General features: G+C 39.7%; 1 protein-coding gene across 2 annotated transcripts in view; it reads right to left on the reverse strand.

Annotated features, from left to right (window-relative positions):
- Window positions 1–18,710, reverse strand: part of LOC105729236 (uncharacterized) — a 78,250-nt gene that overhangs the window by 22,164 nt on the left and 37,376 nt on the right. The window contains exon 5 of one of the 2 annotated variants that reach the window (XM_064360824.1): window positions 15,149–15,499. The exons of the other annotated variant lie outside the window; for it this stretch is intronic. The gene's annotated coding sequence lies outside the window, so the exon portion shown is untranslated. Of the gene's footprint in view, window positions 1–15,148; window positions 15,500–18,710 lie in introns of those variants that run through there. 2 annotated transcript variants of the gene reach the window in all.

An 18,710-nucleotide genomic window follows, 5' to 3' on the forward strand; every position in this document is an offset into this window, starting at 1 on the left:
TCACGGCGTCAAATCTTAAAACTGGAAAGAACATCAGATTTGGAGAGTATTTAACATTCGATATCTAGTGTGAAAATTCACCAAGCAAATTAAAAGCGGGTCAATATTTAATACCAGTAATGAACCCTAACAGATACACCCAAAAAAGAAACCTCGCTAAAACCGGCCTGTGCACGCTTGAAACCTCCATCAAGGGGTATTAAAAAGCTTTGAGAAGAAGACGCACTTTCTGTTGCGAAACCACCTGAAGGACACTCAGTGTCATAGAACACCAGCTTGGGGGGATTTTTTTGCTCTTCCCACTCAATTCCTTTCTAAGACCTCAAATTTCTCTGAAGCCCTTTGCAACATAAAACGGCAAGGTCTTGTCCACAAGTTACTTTGAGTTTCTTACAAAGCATTTTAAATGGCTTGTCCAACTGAGACTGCCAGCTCAGAAACTGTTCTTCTAGGAAATGGATGTGAAAAACAGCTGTTTATGCCATACAGGTGTTTTAATGTGTTAAAGTGCAGGGAAAACAACCTAGCCAGTGAAGATCCTTATTTCTCCCAATTCCCAAAAGACATGCTATACTGAAGGAGACTTGTCTTCAGATCTTCAAGTTCATTTATTAAGGCCTTAATAAATGAGGATCGTTCAGAACAAGAACAAATGTCAGAGTTAGCAATTTAGTTCACCCAGTTAAAATTGAATCTCAGAGAAACAGCGAATCCCTTTTGGTTTTTGTTTTTTTAACTGAAATTCACATTTAACTGTGTGCTCTGTTTCTTTCTGACAACTCTAAGAACAATATACCAACTACTTGAATTTTTTTTTTTTTTTTTTTTTTTGAGACGGAATCTCACTGTCACCCAGGCTGGAGTGCAGTGGCACAATCTCAGCTCACTGCAATCTCTGCCTCCTGGGTTCCAGCGATTCTCCTGCCTCAGCCTCCTAAGTAGCTGGGATTACAGGCATCCACCACCATGCCCAGCTAATTTTTTGTATTTTTTCTTTTCTTTTGTTTTTTTTTGTAGAGATGGGGTTTCACCATGTTGGCCAGGCTGGTTTCGAACTCCTGACTTCAGGTGACCTGTCAACCTCGGCCTCTCAAGAGCTGGGATTACAGGCATGAGCCACCGCACCCAGCCTACCACTTGATTTCTTTTGTCTATACTCTTTAACAAACAAGAAAATAACAGACGTAGGCAAAATTACCACAGGGATTTTTAGTAATTTATACATGCAAAAGATATACTAACCACATTGAAATATTTGTTATTAAAGTTGTAAATATATAGATTGAGGAGATTGCCAATCTGATAGCTAAGAAGCCTTTAACGTTAGCCCAGGGATCTGCAAACTACTGCTTGCCAGTCAAATCAGCCCTATGGCCACTGTTTGTATGATCTTTCACCTAAAAATAATGTTTACATTTTTTTTGTGCTCTAAAAAAAGAATATTTTGTGACAAGTGTAAGTTATGTATATTTCAAGATTTGGTGTCCATAAATAAAAGTTTATAGTAATCTATTCATGCTCACTTATTTTCATATTGTCTCAAGCTGCTTTCCTGTTACAATGGCAAAGCTGAATAGTTTCCACATAAACCATATAACCTAAAAATCCAGAAATATTTACTGTTACAGAAGCAGTTTGTCAATCCCTGATAGAGATGAAGACATTACTTGTAAAGTGGTGTTACAAATAATCGTTATGTCTGTTAGCTGTAACTGAGTGGGCTAAACATTTTCCTTCTTTGAGAAATTATGTGTTTAGTTATCCTTTCTCACAAGTCAAAAGAAAAAGACCGTGTTTTCATACACGTGAAATGTTGGTAAACGAAACCAATGGGATACAGGCTTACCCTGCTTTTCATGATTTGTAATTCATCCTTTGTCCACTGCTATGCTTATGCTGCCTCACAATCCAGAATGTTGCTGTCGTTTCTAGGCCTAACCCAGTCAGTACCAAGTGGCTAGCCTGCCATCTAGTGGGGAAAGATAAGAGTGCTTGCTTGCTTGCTTGCTTGCTTTTTTTTTTTTTCCTTTTGAGATAAGATCTTGCTCCGTTGCCCAGGCAGGAGTGCAGTTGGGCAATCTCTGCCTGCCGGGTTCAAGCGATTCTCCTGCTTCAGTTTCCCAAGCAGCTGGGACTACAGGCGCATGCCACCATGCCCAGCTAATTTTTTGTATTTTTAGTAGAGACAGGGTTTCCCTGTGTTAGCCAGGATGGTCTTAATCTCTTGACCTCATGATCCGCCTGCCTCGGCCTCCCAAAGTGCTGGAATTATAGGTGTGAGCCACTGAGCCTCTTTCTTTTTCTTTCTCTCTCTCTCTCTCTCTTTCATTTTCAAAAAACTCTGACTAGGTAGCTATAAGCTGTAAGACCTCAGACAGTGATGATCATAATAGCAATTCCTTACATTTTAATAGTACTTTGCAATTTACAAACTATTTCCCAAAGTATTGTATTTTAGTTAATCCTCCTTCACCACAATTCTGTGATGTAGGCGCATCTTCTTTGCCATATATTTTCAGATGAAAAAACTGAGTGTAAATATTGGCTTACTCAAGGTCATATAGGTGAGCTCGAACTCAAATGCCATGTTCTGTTTGCTGAACCTAACACCTCTGAATGTAGGCTCTCTCATTTCTACATTTCCAGTTCTATGAATGATTTTGAGTCTCTATTTGCCAAAAGGACATTTATTTTGGGAAACTCCCTTGGATAGACTTTTTAAACAAACAGGGCCCATCCAAAACATCCCCTCTCAAAAAAATATTCTAAGGAGGCAAAAATAATTTTTTTAGCTAAAGGCTTAATTAATGCTTATCAAAACATGTTATTTTAGACTCATTTTATGATGCAAGACACATAAATTGGGAAGAAGATACTTAAGGCTTAAACCTTGGAGGGCTGTGAGACTACTGGCAGAGTATCTGCTACTAGCCGCCCTCAATCCTTTTCTGATTAAGACATATAATAGTTTTTCCAACTTGGCCGGGTGTGGTGGCTCACGCCTGTTATCCCAGCACTTTGGGAGGCTGAGGTGGGTGGATCACCTGAGGTCGGCAGTTTGAGACCAGCCTGACCAATATGGAGAAACCCCATCTCTACTAAAAATACAAAATCAACTGGGCCTGGTGGCACATGCCTGTAATCCCAGCTATTCGGTAGGCTGAGGCATGAGAATCACTTGAACCTGGGAAGCGGAGGTTGCAGTGAGCCAAGATCATGTCACTGCACTCCAGCCTGGGCAACAAAAGCAAAACTCTGTCTCAAAAATAATAATAATAGTAACTTTTGCAATTCAGTGTGAGTTCCAACTTTTAGGCCTACAAAACAATGTATGCTTAGAGCTTTGAGAGTATAAGCCACAGAGTTCTGAAAAAGAGGTCAGTTGTAATTGTTCAGTGTCTCAGAAACTTCCAGCGGCTTGTCATGAATCTGTCTGCAAAGGGACCTCAGAGCTCACTGTGCTAATGTTCATTTGAGAGGGAAGATTTGTGGAGTTTCCACTACTCACTAAGGTGTATCTGTCTTGTAGCAGCAGCATTTGTGCTTAGCGATGACCAAGAGCCAGAGGAAATGAACCAAAGGTTAGGGCAACCCATAAGAAAGAGTCATGTTTACACTGACATTCATCTGCTGAGTCTGCAGTGTGGTATGCAATGAGAATGGACCAAATCATGGACCAGCTGCTAAATGCAGCTGTACTTGAGTGTGTCCCAAAATACAAGGAGGGTTAATGCAAACAAAAGCAGTTTCCAGAGCTTTGCAAATCATTGTTCCCAGGCTGTGCCTATTTCTAGTGAACAAGCCTCCTGTGAGAATACTTTACTGTTACTCGCAGATAGTCACACTTCCATATTAAACATTTCAAGTTGAGGTAGGGGTGTGAAAACTAAGACACCTGTGACATGGTAAAGAAACAGTTTTATTGCTAGATTTTATGAACAGCCTTAGGTTTAACCACAGGTGAACCTTACTGTTTGCAAGCTCTCCTGATGACGTGATTTGTATCATAGACGGAGGAGCTCTCTGAAACTCTCCAGCTCAGACATGACATTTTATTGGTTGCCCACGTTGCCTTGGTTGCCAACATTCTGGCTAGGCCATTTTTATCTGTTGAGGACCAGCTATTTATGTGGCTATTATGTGGTTCAACTCAGGTGTACCTCAACAATTTGCAAAGAGTGTACACGGTATTGATCATTTCTCAATAGTCCCTGAGGTTCACTCCTGGTTTTCTCAGCTATGCCAGGTCATCCCAAGTATGTTCCTACAAGTTTCCAACACAAGAATTTCCTAAAGCTGCTACGAATTATGTCACAACTATTACTGCTGCTGCTACTACTACTAACAACAAGTGACACTTATATAGTGTTCTCTCCTGTTAGGCATGGTTCTAACAAGACTAAACAAAACTAAACCAATCCTCATTGACTGTACCTGTGGAGTGTAGTTTTACTAATGTCCCCAATCAGACACAAAGCCTAAGAGACTTGCTTAAGTTCACACAGCTAGTGAGTGGCGGGGCAACATTTAAACCCAAACAGTCTGATTCCAGAGCCATCATTACGAATTACTACTGCCTCCATCCTAAAGCATGGTTCGAAGAAGAAAAAACACACCAGTCTCCACTGCCTACTCAATAAAATCCAATGACCTATCTTGGCATTCAGTGCCTTCTGTGACTTTCCTCAGCCTGTGGCACCATCCAGACTATTCCACTTTGGCCACTTCAAAAGACTCACCATTAACAGGCCATGGCTCTATTCAACCTATTTCTTTCCTTTTTCTTTTTTCTTTTTTTTTTTTGAGATGGAGTCTCAGTCTGTCACCCAGGTTGGAGTGCAATGGCGCGATCTCAGCTCATTGCAACCTCTGTCTGCCCGGTTCAAGCGATTCCAATGCCTCAGCCTCCCGAGTAGCTGCGATTACAAGCACTCGCCACCACATCTGGCTAATTTTTGTATTTTTAGTTGAAACAAGGTTTCACCATGTTGGTCAGGCTGGTCCTGACTCGTCTCTGACCCAGTAAATAGACTCAACAATACTTTCTGAATGAATTATTTGTCACAGTGACTGTAGCCACTTAATGCTGGGCTCATAAGTGTTCCCAAAGAATAAACAAGCCAAACATGGTGGCTTGTAACTGCAATCCTGGTGACTTTGGAGGGAGGCAGGAAGACCACTTGAGGCCAGGAATTTGAGACCAGCCTGGGCAACACAGTGAAACCCAATCTGTAAACAACAACAACAAAAATTAATTAGCTAGGCATGGTGGTGTATGGCTGTAGTCTGAGCTTCTCTGGAGGCTGAGGCGGGAGAATGACTTAGGCCCAGGAGTTGGCAGCTGCAGTGAGTTATGATCGAGCCACTGCATTCCAGCCTGAGCAAGACAGTGAGATTCCATTCTTACAAAAAAAAAGCAAAGAAAAAAATGAATAGATGAAAGAAGGCTGAGCCATGCAGAAATCAGCCATCTAGGGTGAGGTGAGTTGTGTGTGACAGAATGGCTGTGAGCTACCAGGCGATCATTCACACCGATACAGAGAAGCAGTCATCAATTGTCACTGTCAGTAGTTCCATTAGAGATAATTCATTATTCTTTGCCTTGCCACACTAGAAGTTAGGAGTACAAATATCAACGTCTTCCAAGAGAATTGAACAAAGGTGTAAAAACCTATAAAGAAAATATAGCTTTTGACCAGGTGCAGTGGCTCACGCCTGTAATCCCAGCACTTTGGAAGGGCGAGGTGGGTGGATCACCTGAGATCAGGAGTTCAAGACCAGTCTGGCCAACATGGTGAAACCCCGTCTCTACTAAAAATACAAAAAATTAGCCAGGCGAGATGGTAGACGCCTGTAATCCCAGCTACTCGGGAGGCTGAGACAGAAGAATCTCTTGAATCTGAGAAGCAGAGGTTGCAGTGAGCCGAGATTGTGCCATTGCAGTCTAGCCAGGGCGACAAGAGCAAAACTCCGTCTCAAAGAAAAAAAAAAAAGGGAAAGAAAAGAAAATATAGCTTTCATACAGTACATCATTTTTTACACAATAGCTGCACATATTCTAGAAAAACATGCATTTATTGGCCAGTCCAAATGTATTCCAATTCTAGTATTCCTTTTACATCACAATTTTAAATCATTGAAAATAAAATAATTGATAATTCTAAAATAAAATAATTAAAGATTATTGTTTCATTATCTTAGCCCCTGGTAAGATAAATAATAGGTTAAAATGCTTATAACACAATGGTAGAAAGGTTTTAAAAGTTCATAAAAATATATAGGTTTACAAGTTAATCGTCATTCCTATGCCGTAATGAATAAATAAATAAAAATAAATTTTCTGAGAATGAAATGATCCCCAAAACTCAGTTCTTTATAAAATAACACAATTCTAATATTTACAGGAAAAAAGAATGACATTTCTGAGAACCAGTTCTGTGTCAAGTACTGTCCTAGATGCTTTGACTACATTATCTAATTTATCCCTCCAAAAACATTATAGAAAGAGGCCGGGCATGGTGGCTCACACCTATAACCCCAGCACTTTGCGAGGCCAACATGGGTGGATCTCTTGAGGTCAGGAGTTTGAGACTAGCCTGGCCAACATAGTAAAGCCTGTCTCCACTGAAAATACAAAAATTAGCTGGATCTGGTGGTGCATGTCTGTAATTCCAGCTACTTGGGAGGCTGAGGCAGGAGAATCACTTGAACCCAGGAGGCGGAGGTGGCAGTGAGCCAAGATTGTGCCACTGCACTCCAGCCTGGGTGACAGAGGGAGACTCTGTCTCAAAAAACAACAACAAAAAATATATACAATGAGAAGTCACACAGCTAACAAGCATCTGAACTGGATCTTGATCCTATCTCTTTGGTGTCCCTCCATTTATTCTGTCCCTTTAATAAAGAATTCATTACAGGTATCAGTACTGTTTAATCTCCTTCCTCACCACAAACAGCATTTCAGATGCTATCTGGGCCAGTTAATTGAATTTCAGAGGCTCATTCAATATATCTAAATCCAAGTGGTCAGCATTTCTGCCATTCAGCTTGCCAATACCTATCATATTGTTCACTTTAGATAGTTTAAACCTGTTTAGTCCTTTAAAAGTTTTTTCATCTCCTCAAGGCACACGGTTGTAATAGCCTGATGACAGAAAGTCAATCATGGCAATCCAAGCAGGCTGAGTTCCATTGGATCAATAACTCACTTGGTGGCCTGCCGCCAAGTGGCCAATCGCCATCAGAAAATATGGAGCCAACTCTTCTCTCATCTGCCACTGATTAATTGGCAGTTCTAGCATCAAAAATGTTTTTCCTTGGCAGCGGTGACAGTCTCTTCCAAGCAATCATAGGCGTGAGAGTGAATGTGCAAACAGCCTGCAGATAGGGGAATCACTGCAAACATTTATAGACATTTTTGGATTGGGGAAAAGTTTGTGGAAATGTATGTATAAAGTACTTATGTAATAGGGCATACACAATCAGTTTAAAAACACTAAACACTTGTCAAAATGGCAGTTACATTTTTTTAGAATTCAATGAAAATGATGGAACAAGAATCAGGAAACTAATTAGCCAGAAAAAAATGTTTCTCGGATTTGTAATTACAGTTAATTGCAAAGAAACACCATGTTGATTTGAAAAGCTGTTAACTAAATTGAAAATAATGATATTGTGAATGCATATGTTTTTATGTTTGCCTATGCGTACGGGCTAGGGTAAAGCCCCAGATGACTCTCTGAACCAGCTCATTATAGCACCTTCCGGACTGACTTTTTATCCTGGTTGCATCTGCTTTCTCTTTCTCACTCTGTCCCCACACATGTGAAAGTTCCCTTCCCCTATTCCATAGAGCTCGTAGGATGGAGATGTCAAAAGAAAATAATTTATGAGATTAAAAAATAATAAAATGAAGCTCTGCAGTTGACCTGGCTTTATAATTGGCATTCCATGGAATCATGCCAAGGTCGAATCTTCCTACACTTTACATAACGTCAAAGCACGTCATTTTTATTCACTGTAGCTACAACTACCTAAATACAAGAGGTTTCCAGTTTCATTCTTCTTGAAGTTTTTCATTCAAATGTGATTTAGGTTATAACTACAGTATGACGATGGACTTTCAGAAAATCTGTCCTAAATAACAAAGGGTGATTTTATCTTTTCAAACTTTACCTGACACAAAAAATAATCTAAGTCCATGGCTCCACGTAATGTCTCTTTGATGAGTTAATATTGCTATCTTCTTACAGCTGTTTTTAAAAAGAAGTTGGGGCCTAGTTACTTATTGTTCTATTTTGGACAGGGGGTTATATAAGTAATTCAAAGAAGTCTACCTTTTTGTTGAAGTAATTACATGTACATGTCTCAATAATATTTAAATACCGATCCAATACATGCTTGTGTGCTTGTCCATTTTAATGACTCTTTATTTAGTAAAATTTATTTATATTCGACTATAATTTACCCTCATTATCTTTCACATTTGAGGACAATCTGACCCTCTAAAATACCTCTATCTTTGCAAAATGCGTACTGTCGTAGAAAGTGGTAGAGGAGTTTTACTAGCTTTCCATCTATGCCTAGCCTCTATTTTATGAAAATGTGGCTGGGCACATTTTCATGTGGCTCACACCAGTACTTTGGGAGGTCGAGGCGGGTGGATCACGAGATCAGGAGATCGAGACCATCCTGGCCAACATGATGAAACCCCTTCTCTACTAAAAATCCAAAAATTAGCTGGGCATGGTGGTGTGCACCTGTAATCCCAGCTACTCGGGAGGCTGAGGTGGGAGAATCACTTGAACCCAGGAGGCGGAGGTTGCAGTGAGCTGAAATTGTGCCACTACACTCCAGCCTGGGCAACTGGGCAACAGAGTGAGACTCCACCTCAAAAAAAAAGAAAAAAAAAAAGAAAAGAAAAAAGAGGCTGGGCAAGGTGGCTCACTCCTGTAATCCCAGCACTTTGGGAGGCTGAGGCAGGTGGATCACGGAGTCAGGAGTTCGAGACCAGCCTGGCCAACATGGAGAAACCCTGTCTCTACTAAAAATACAAAATTAGCCGGGCGTGGTGGCACATGCCTGTAATCCCAGCTACTCAAGAGGCTGAGGCAGGAGAATCTCTTGAATCTAGTAGGCGGAGGCTCTGGTGAGTCAAGATCGCACCATTGCACTCCAGCCTGGGCAACAAGAGCGAAAACGCCATCTCAAAAAAAAAAAAAAGAAAGAAATAGAAAAAAAATGCCAGGGAAATGGAGATAAGCTGAATTTAAGTATTTGATAGAAAAACTAATTAGGCTTTGAGAGTTAGCTACCAAATTAAAATCTGGTACCTTCAGACTGACCCAAACAGAGGGCAACTCTGTAAGCATATACTTTTACAAGATTAATATTCACGAATTCTTTCATCTATTCATTCCACCAACCTTTCATTAGCTGCTATTCTGGAGACATCACTGTGCAAGGTGTGGGAAATAGGTAAAGCAACTCATGAAATCTTCACAAGACTATGCAGTGGATAGTATCATGATTCCTATTTTACAAGTGGAGATCAGAGAAGTTATTTGCCCAAGGCCATACAGCTAGTAGTGGCAGAGCCACTCCAAAACAACTCAAACAACAGATACACCTTTAATTTAATCTTTCACTCAGGGAAGTAGTATTTGATCAAAAACCTTAGGCAGAGGATTGGTAGAGTTTTAAGGCACTGTGGACACATAGGATTATTTACTGGAACTTTTATCAACTCTTTACTACCTTGACAAGATAGTACCACCACTAAAGGTGGCACCAAATATGGGCATTCACGATCACAGTAGCTCACCATCTCTTTTTTAAGCACCTGTGGTGTCAGGAAGTTCTCTGTGACTTACCAGGATCACAAGATACAATTCAACAGAGTCTGATTTAAAAGCTTAGGGTTTTTAGTTATTTTGAAAATCTGCTCTAAATTCATTACCAGGACTCCAATTTTAGTCATCCATAGGAGTTGGGCAAGTACCTATGGCTCTGAGAATCAAGAGGACAATTAGAAAAGGAAAGAGCAGCTTCCCTTCTTACCTAAGGCCCATATCTAGAGCCTAACCACAAGTAACTACAGATCTTATGATCATATAGGGATGGCAGACTTCAGTGACAGTAAACTCCAAAATTGGAGGATGAGGCTAAAAAAACAGCCTATGCTGCCAGAAATCAACATGAAATCGATGGCTGCTTGTTCCATGTTAGAGGTCCATCTAATTTCTATCTAGCCACATTGCCCACTTTACTTCCTTCATTATCTTAGGAGTCTAAAAAAAATCCCCCAGTAGAAAAAGTAATCTCCTGGAAGAAATTTTCTTTACCTAGGCGATAGTCACACTTCTTGAGCTCCATTTTCCCCTCTGAAAACAGACCAAGCAATGTCAAGTATCTCCCTGGGAGATGATGGGAGATGAGATGGAATGTAATAAACTGATTTTCAGAAACTCAAACAAGAAGCAGCAGCTAAGACAGAATTATTTCAAGATACTAATTCCTGTCCGTTTGCTTGATTTTTAAGTACTAAAGAGCTAAACACTTTTGCCCTTGAGAATGGTTAAGTGTCAATAACTAAGCCTGCTTCAGTGATTCATGCCCCCTTAATCCAGTGACTGTCCAACTTGGATGTATACAAGTTTCTGGTATACATATAACAAAGTCTTATTTTTTTATGATTACACCACCCATGGCCTTACAGAAAAAAATCAGAGCATATAAGAAAGATCACTATGAGTCAGTTTAATTAGAATCATATTTTTCATTTTTTTTTTTTTGAGACAGAGTTTCGCTCTCGTTGCCCAGGCTGGAGTGCAATGGCACAATCTCAGCTCACTGCAACCTCTGCCTCCTGGGTTCAAGCAATTCTCCTGCATCAGCCTCCCAAGTAGCTGAGATTACAGACATGCGCCTCCAAAACCAGCTAACTTTTGTATTTTTAGTAGAGACGGGGTTTCTCCATGTTGGTCAGATTGGTCTCGAACTCCTGACCTCAGGTGATCCACCTGCCTCAGCCTCCCCAAATGCTGGGATTACAGGCATGAGCCACTGAGCTCTGGCCCATATTTTTCAAAAGATGCCAATGTGATTCCAGTGTACATCCAAGACTAAGTGCAACTAGTTTGGATGGTTTCAACCTTGGGAGGTTTTTGAACTTGAACTCAGGTCAAATGTAGCAGGAGTAACTCTCTAGACCAGGATTTTCCAATAGAAATATAGGAGCCATGGGTGTAATTGTAAATATTTGGAATAGCATATTTTTTAGAAGTGAAAAGTAACAGGTAAATTATTTTTATAATATATTTTATATAACCAAACATATCCAAAATATTTCCACACATAATAAACAGAAAAAATAATGGGATATTTAATAAACTTTTCAGACTAAGTCTTGGAAATGTAGTACATATTTTTCATGTTACCCATCCTCGGTACTAGACAACACAGCTCTAGAAGCTAAGGCACTCTTCCACCATGGGAGTATGCTCAAATAAATACCCTCCAAAGTATATGGCTCTTACTGACCTATTGGTTATCACTCCAGCATGGCACTGTATAAAACAATAAAGGCAAAGATGTTTCACAAAGTCACAAACACTCAAAGCTGAAAAGGCCCATAGATATTTGGTCCAATGTCCAGATCTACTAACAAGGTAATTAAGGCCCAAGAGTGGAAAGCTTGTCCCAAATTATACTGATAATTAGTAGCACAGACTCTAATTAGTACAGACTTTGGAATCTTAGTCTGCTCTCACTATCTTGAAAGAGACTGGTAATTGAAAAGGTGGCATCTGTCCTAATTTTCCCTTTTCTTGATTTTCAAAACAGTATTTAATCCTGAAAACAACTAAGAAACTGATCTTCCTCTTCTACTCATGTATGTAACAAAGAAAATTCTGTTGTCAGCAATTCAATCATATCACCTAGTCAAATATATCAGAAACTTTACATTTTATGTTAAATAATTAAAATAACTAATTCTCACTTCGTTGGAATTTTTTGTTGTTGTTGTAGCAGGCTTTAGATAGCTTATTTGATGCTTCCTCAACCGTCAATGTCACCACACAAAGAATGAGATGGCTAAAGGCCGAATTAACTCAGGAGGTTCCCAGTTGAATGGAGTCATTGATTTCTGGAACAATCCACACATCTGGTAGGAGCAATCAGATGCCTCATTAACAGACTTGGTGTTAAACAAAAGGCTATTTGGGGTGTCACAGGCCATTGCTTGGTTATACAACCTCCTTAGTCTCTCATCTTTTTTTTGAGGAAATAAGTGTCAGCAAAGGTCACAAATACTAATAGCCACCTGCCTAACATTCAGGAATGTGCGGTAACAAAAAAGCCTTTTTTAAAAGAGAGATGCTTAGTAACTATCAACATGTGCTTCTCTAACATGCAATTGTGTGTACCAGAAAGAGATGTGGGTCAGTGTGTTTGGGTCCTTCTTTGTTCTTTTAATTATTCTCCTCTGTGGTTTGTGTTGGTGTTATCCTGGAGACAGTTCTGTCCCACTCAATGTTGGCTTGTCTATAGCTTGTCACTTTACACCACATAACTGTGCAAATAACCAACACATGGATACATACCAACACATACATACTGATTCTATTCTTCACGCATTCATTCATTGACTGAACATCTCTATAGAAGGCACTGTGCTAGGCCCTCCGTGGGACATAAAGAAGATATGACTTCTACCCATAAGATGCTTAGGTGCATGTAGAGGGAACATAGAAACAGCTGAAACAGATGACAAAATCTTTGTGTTCACAGACATGAATTGTGCAATATTACGGGATATATAACATATTTTTACAGCTGTGTATCTGTATAATTTGTTACTATATCGTTTTGAGTAGATGTATGTAAGAAAGGGACACACAGATGAGGGAGGGACAAGTGACAGGCAGTTTTGACAAACTCCAACACTTGAGTGTTTTCTCTTTATTCTGCTTTAATTGCACAGTGGTAAGAAAATTTCTATTCGCCTAGAAAAGTAATGTATTTTTGCTTCTCCAATTTTACATTACCTGATATGTGTTGGGCATAATTTTTTTTACAAAAAAAGTGAAAAACAGCCTTCATAATCAATGATACTTTTACAAGCTATTCATACAGTGAAAGTCAGGGAATCTTTACTATGGGGCTTGCACAGAGCCCAGTTCACCTGGCAATATTCATGCACCACATTGTGAAGATACAAGCAAATGACTATGCCTGGTGGTTGGACCAATAGACAAGTGAAGTATTATTGATGCTAGAGACAGAGAGGCCCTTCCTCACAAAACATCTAGGAGCATTGTTCTCTCTACCTCCTCCTCTAGACCTTGGAGTTGATAGGATTTTGTGATGTCACTACTATTCAAGATGTGGAAACACCAGAGATTGCTGAAAACTGTTTATTGTTTATGGTGGAAGGGATAACAGGGATGCATTTGAGATGAGCTTTAACAGATGGGATGAGTTTTGAACAGCCGAATTGAGGACAAGTGGCACTATAGGCAAACGCAGTGACAGAGAGATCCTAAAGAACTGGAAGAATCCAGAGCAAGGGGGAGCTACTACTATGCCCTGTCCCTAAGATAATTCTCACCAAGGGATCAAGGGAGGGGGATAAGAAGATGATTGTGGTAAAGGTGAAGAAGCAATTGCAAACATCTCTGTTCCTTTTGGCCAAGTTCCTCCTAAAACTCTTCCAACTCTCATTTATCTATTTATTTTATTTTATTTTACTTTATTTTATTTTATTTTATTTTATTTTTCTGAGGCAGAGTTTCACTCTCGTTGCCCAGGCTGGAGTGCAATGGTGTGATCTCAGCTCATCTTAACCTCTGCCTTTCAGGTTCAAGCAATTCTCCTGCGCCAGCCTCCCAAACAGCTGGGATTACAGGCATGGGCCACCACGTCAAGCTAATTTTGTATTTTTACTAGAGGTGGGATTTCATGGTGTTGGTTGGGCTGGTCTCAAACTCCCAACTTCAGGTGATGCACCCACCTCAGCCTCTCCAAGTGCTGGGATTACAGGCATGAGCCACCCTGCCCGGCTCCTTTACCATTTTTTAATTCCTATGTAATAAGGATGCCTGTGGGATAGATATATAGACTCCTTTCTGAGTTGCTGCAGGAAACTGAATAATGGGGCTTTGTAAACAAGGCTCTTTAAAAGTCCTTAATCCTAAGACATTTAGTAATATTCACGTATACAAGTTTAAATGAAAAATGTGAAAAGCAAAATATGCCTGCTACATTAATAAAGTATTATTGAACTATAATAAGGTTTTCATTTAATCTCTTTAGGAAGCCCGTAAAACCTGCATTGACTACAAAACGATTCTTCTTGTTTCCTCTGAAATTCTACCTCAGCAAATTGTTCATCCAGCCATGGAAAGATATTGAAGCCTCTTCAAAATGTATTCTGCCCACTGGCAGATCAGTTTAGGTTGTCAAGTCTTATTTTATATAACATGCATCTTGCTTTGGTCTCACAGTGATTATTTCCTAGATTAAATAATCCTCTATTAGATATACAAACAACCAACAAACATATGAAAAAATGCTCAACATCACCAATTATCAGGGAAATGCAAATTAAAACCACAATGAAATACCACCTTACTTCTGCAAAAGTGGCCATAATTTAAAAACCAAAAAATAATAGACGTTGGCATGGATGTGGTAAAAAGGGAAAACTTTTACACTGCTGGTGGGAATGTAAACTAGTACAGCCACTATAGAAAACAGTATTGAAATTACTTAAAGAACTGAAAGTAGAAGTTCCATTTGATCCAACAATCCCACAACTGGGCATCTACCTAAAACAAAAGAAGTAATTATACAAAAGAGACACATGCATATGCATGTTTATATTAATAGCAGCACAATTCGCAATTGCAAAAATATGGAACCAACCTAAGTGCCCATCAACAAATGAATACATAAAGAACATGTGGTATATATGCACCATGGAATACTACTCAGTCATAAAAAGAATGAAATAATGTCTTTTGAAGCAACTCGGATGGAGCTGGAGGCCATTATTCTAAGTGAAGTAACTCAGGAATGGAAAACCAAATATTGTATTTTCCCACTAGTAAGTGGGAGCTAAGCTATGAGAATGCAAAGGCATAAGAATGATATGATGAACTTTGGGGATTCAGGGGGAAAGGAAGGTGGAGAGTGGGCAATAAAACACTACATATTACAGATGGGTGCGGTGGCTCACGCCTAGTAATCTAAGCACTTTGGGAGGCCAAGATGGGCAGATCACGAGATCAGGAGTTCAAGACCATCCTAACTAACATGGGGAAACCCTGTCTCTACTAAAAATACAAAAATTAGCTGAGCTTGGTGGCACACACCTGTAATCCCAGCTACTCAGGAGGCCGAGGCAGGAGAACCGCTTGAACCCGGGTGGCGGAGGTTGCAGTGAGCCGACATCATGCCACTGTACTCCAGCCTGGGCGACAGAGCAAGACTCCATCTCAAAAAAAAAAAAAAAGAGACTACATATTAGGTACAGTGTATACTGCTCAGGTGACCGGTGCACCAAAAGCTCAGAAATCACCACCAAAGAACTTATCTATGTAAACAAAAACCACCTGTACCCCAAAAACTATTGAAATAAAAAACAGTCCTTTATCAATAGACATAGTTTTTAAAAATTAATTCGTTTCTAGTTGACCAAAAATGCATATATTTATCGTGTATATGATGCTTTATTGAAATATGTATACACTGCGAAATGGCTAAGTCAAACTAACATATGTATTACCTCACATAGTTATTATTTTTGTGGTGACAACACTTAAAATCTACCCTCTTGACAACTGTCAAGAATATGATATATTGTTATTCACCATATTTATCATGTACAATAGATTTCTTGAACTTATTCTTCCTGTCAAACTGAAATTTTGGATCTTTTGACAAACGTCTCCCCATGCCCCCTCCTCCTTACCCCAGTCCCTGGCAAATGTCATGCAACTCTCTGCTTCCATGAGTTCAACTTTTTTCAGACTCCACATATGAGTGAGATCATGCAGTATTTGTTTGTCTGTGTCTGGCTTATTTCATTTAACAAAATGTTCTCCAGGTTCATCCATGTTGTCACAAATGACAAGATTTCTTTCTTTTTTATGGCTGAACTGTATTCTATTGTGTACATATACCACATTTTCTTTATCTATTAATTCACTGATGGACTTGTAGAACATGTTTTTAAAACTTCAAAACTTGGCCAGGCATGGTGTCTCACACCTGTAATACCAACACTTTGGGAAGGCCAAAGCAGGAGGATCACTTGTGCCCAGGAGTTTGAGACCAGCCCGGGCAACATAGGAAGACCACGTCTCTACAAAAAACATTTTTAAAAATGTTTAAAAATTAGCCAGGCGCTGGGCACAGTGGCTCATGCCTGTAATCCCAGCACTTTGGGAGGCTGAGGCAGGCGGATCACGAGGTTAGGAGTTCGAGACCAGCCGGACAAACATGGTGAAACCCCATCTCTACTAAAAATACAAAAATTAGCCAGGCGTGGTGGCACATGCCTGTAATCCCAGCTACTCAGGAGGCTGAGACAGGAGAATTGCTTGAACCTGGGAGGCAGAGGTTGCAGTGAGCCGAGATCATGCCACTACACTCCAGTCTGGGTGACAGAGCGAGACTCCATCTTAAGAAAAAAAAAAAATTTACCCAGGCAAGGTGATGGGAGCCTGTGGTCCCAGCTACTCAGGCAGCTAAGGTGGGAAAATCACTTGAGCCCAGTCAAGGCTGCAGTGAGCTGTGACTGTGCCTCTGCACTCCAGCCTGGGAGACAGATCAAGACCCTGTCTCTAAAATAAAATAAAATAAAATTAAATTAAAACTGCAAAACTTAAAATACTTTTCAAGTAGTTACCCACAAACATTACTTCTCTTCCTCCTTCCATCACTGTCTTTCCTCCTCCCCTACTTATAATTTGTAGAGACTCTGAGTCTTCTCCCCTGGAGAAGCTGCATACTGTGTACCTCCTTCTTCCTTGATATCTGGGCAGTTCACTGAGCCTCAAATTGCTCCTCTGTTCTGGCTCCTCCAGTCTTCACTGGAGGAGTCAATATCAAATTCATTGCATTGTCAACTGTGTGCTTCAGAATAAACCCATTCTGCCCTGCAAGCTACAATGCCTCTTCCCCTGTTATTCACTATTTTTAAAAATGAACCAAATAGTTTAACTTCAAAATTAGAGAAAATAAAACGTATCACAAAACTTTCCCATCCCCATTACTCAGGAGGATTACATAATGTTTTGGCAAATTCCTGATGTTAAAAAGTTTTATATTCCTTAAACTATAGGTATTTAGAATGTAACATCTAGACAACTGTGTCACATATGAAGGGTTGTCACCTAAAAGCTATTTCAGAATTGGATAAACCACCTTTTTTTACACTCATGAAAAGTGACCAATTGTAAGAAAATGTTGGAGTCTAATTCAGCTGAATGACTCTTATCTTTATAAAGTACATCAAAACATGTCTGCAAATTTTATCTGAGAATCAGAATTATACACTAAAATCTACAGTTGCAGTAATTTCACTGGGGCAATAAATGTCACTAATATTCAATGCAATATTGTTGTCCACATCTAAAAAGTTACTTATACACATTACAATTAACAATTATAATGCTTCACAATTATATATCACATTATATTTTATAATGTGTGTTCATACGTACTTTCTCACTTGCCCTCACAATAACCCTGTGAAGAAGGCACAGCAAATATTATTGTTCCTCCCATTTTAAAAAGGAGAAAACTGGAAATGAGATCAAGATCACCCAACTAATTAATAGTGGAGTTAGATGTTGAATTTACTTTCTGACTTCCTGTTTGACAGTAGACAGCAATGGGGTACTTATCTGGCACTCAGTAGTAAGATGTTTCATAGTCTGAATAAAATGGATGGCAATTATGTCAGAGAGCTGACCCTTAACTGATTAGGTTGAGGGAAGAGAAAGAAGGTGAATAGAAAGACAAAGAGATCTGTACCACTCTCAGATCAAGTGTTCACCTGCAGCCATTCAAGTGAAATTCAATGAAATGCTTTTGCTGGTTGATGGTCCCACTTTCTCCAAAGAAGAAGCATATTTTCCCCAACATTTCTATTAATTTTTAACCTCATAACTTTAACAAATTTTCATTAAAACAAAAATGAGGTGGCTTCTTCTGGGGTGGAAGTTAATATTTCACATTCTTCTATCCCAGTTTGTTTATCTGAAAAGGATCATGAAATGCCCCTTTAGCCGCATAAAATATTGTCATCCACTGTATACTCTGCTTCTTACAAGCTGTTGGACAAAGAGGAGGGAAGAGACCAGGGCAGGGATGGAATGTGGCCAAATAGGCCAGGGTTGCAAGGACACAACCAGAGGAATTTTGCTTTCCATAGCCAATTCCACACCTTCAAAAATAAGGCAGCTCTTAGCGAAGACAGTTGGGCACAGCCATCCCATCCCATTGCCAGCTGGAAGAAAACAAAAATCAAAGCCAGTACACCTGGCTTCACATGTTTACAATGCCTGTGCTGTTCTGCAAGAAAAGGCAGGGCAGGATTCAATGAAGACCAATGTCATTCTTTTTTTTTTTTTTTTGAGACAGAGTCTTGCTCCATCACCAGGCGCCAGGCTAGAGTGCAATGGCTCGACCTCGGTTCA

Source organism: Aotus nancymaae, unplaced genomic scaffold (genome assembly GCF_030222135.1).
Source record: "Aotus nancymaae isolate 86718 unplaced genomic scaffold, 86718_ANA_hifiasm-v0.15.2.pri h1tg000004l, whole genome shotgun sequence".
NCBI lineage: Eukaryota > Metazoa > Chordata > Mammalia > Primates > Aotidae > Aotus > Aotus nancymaae.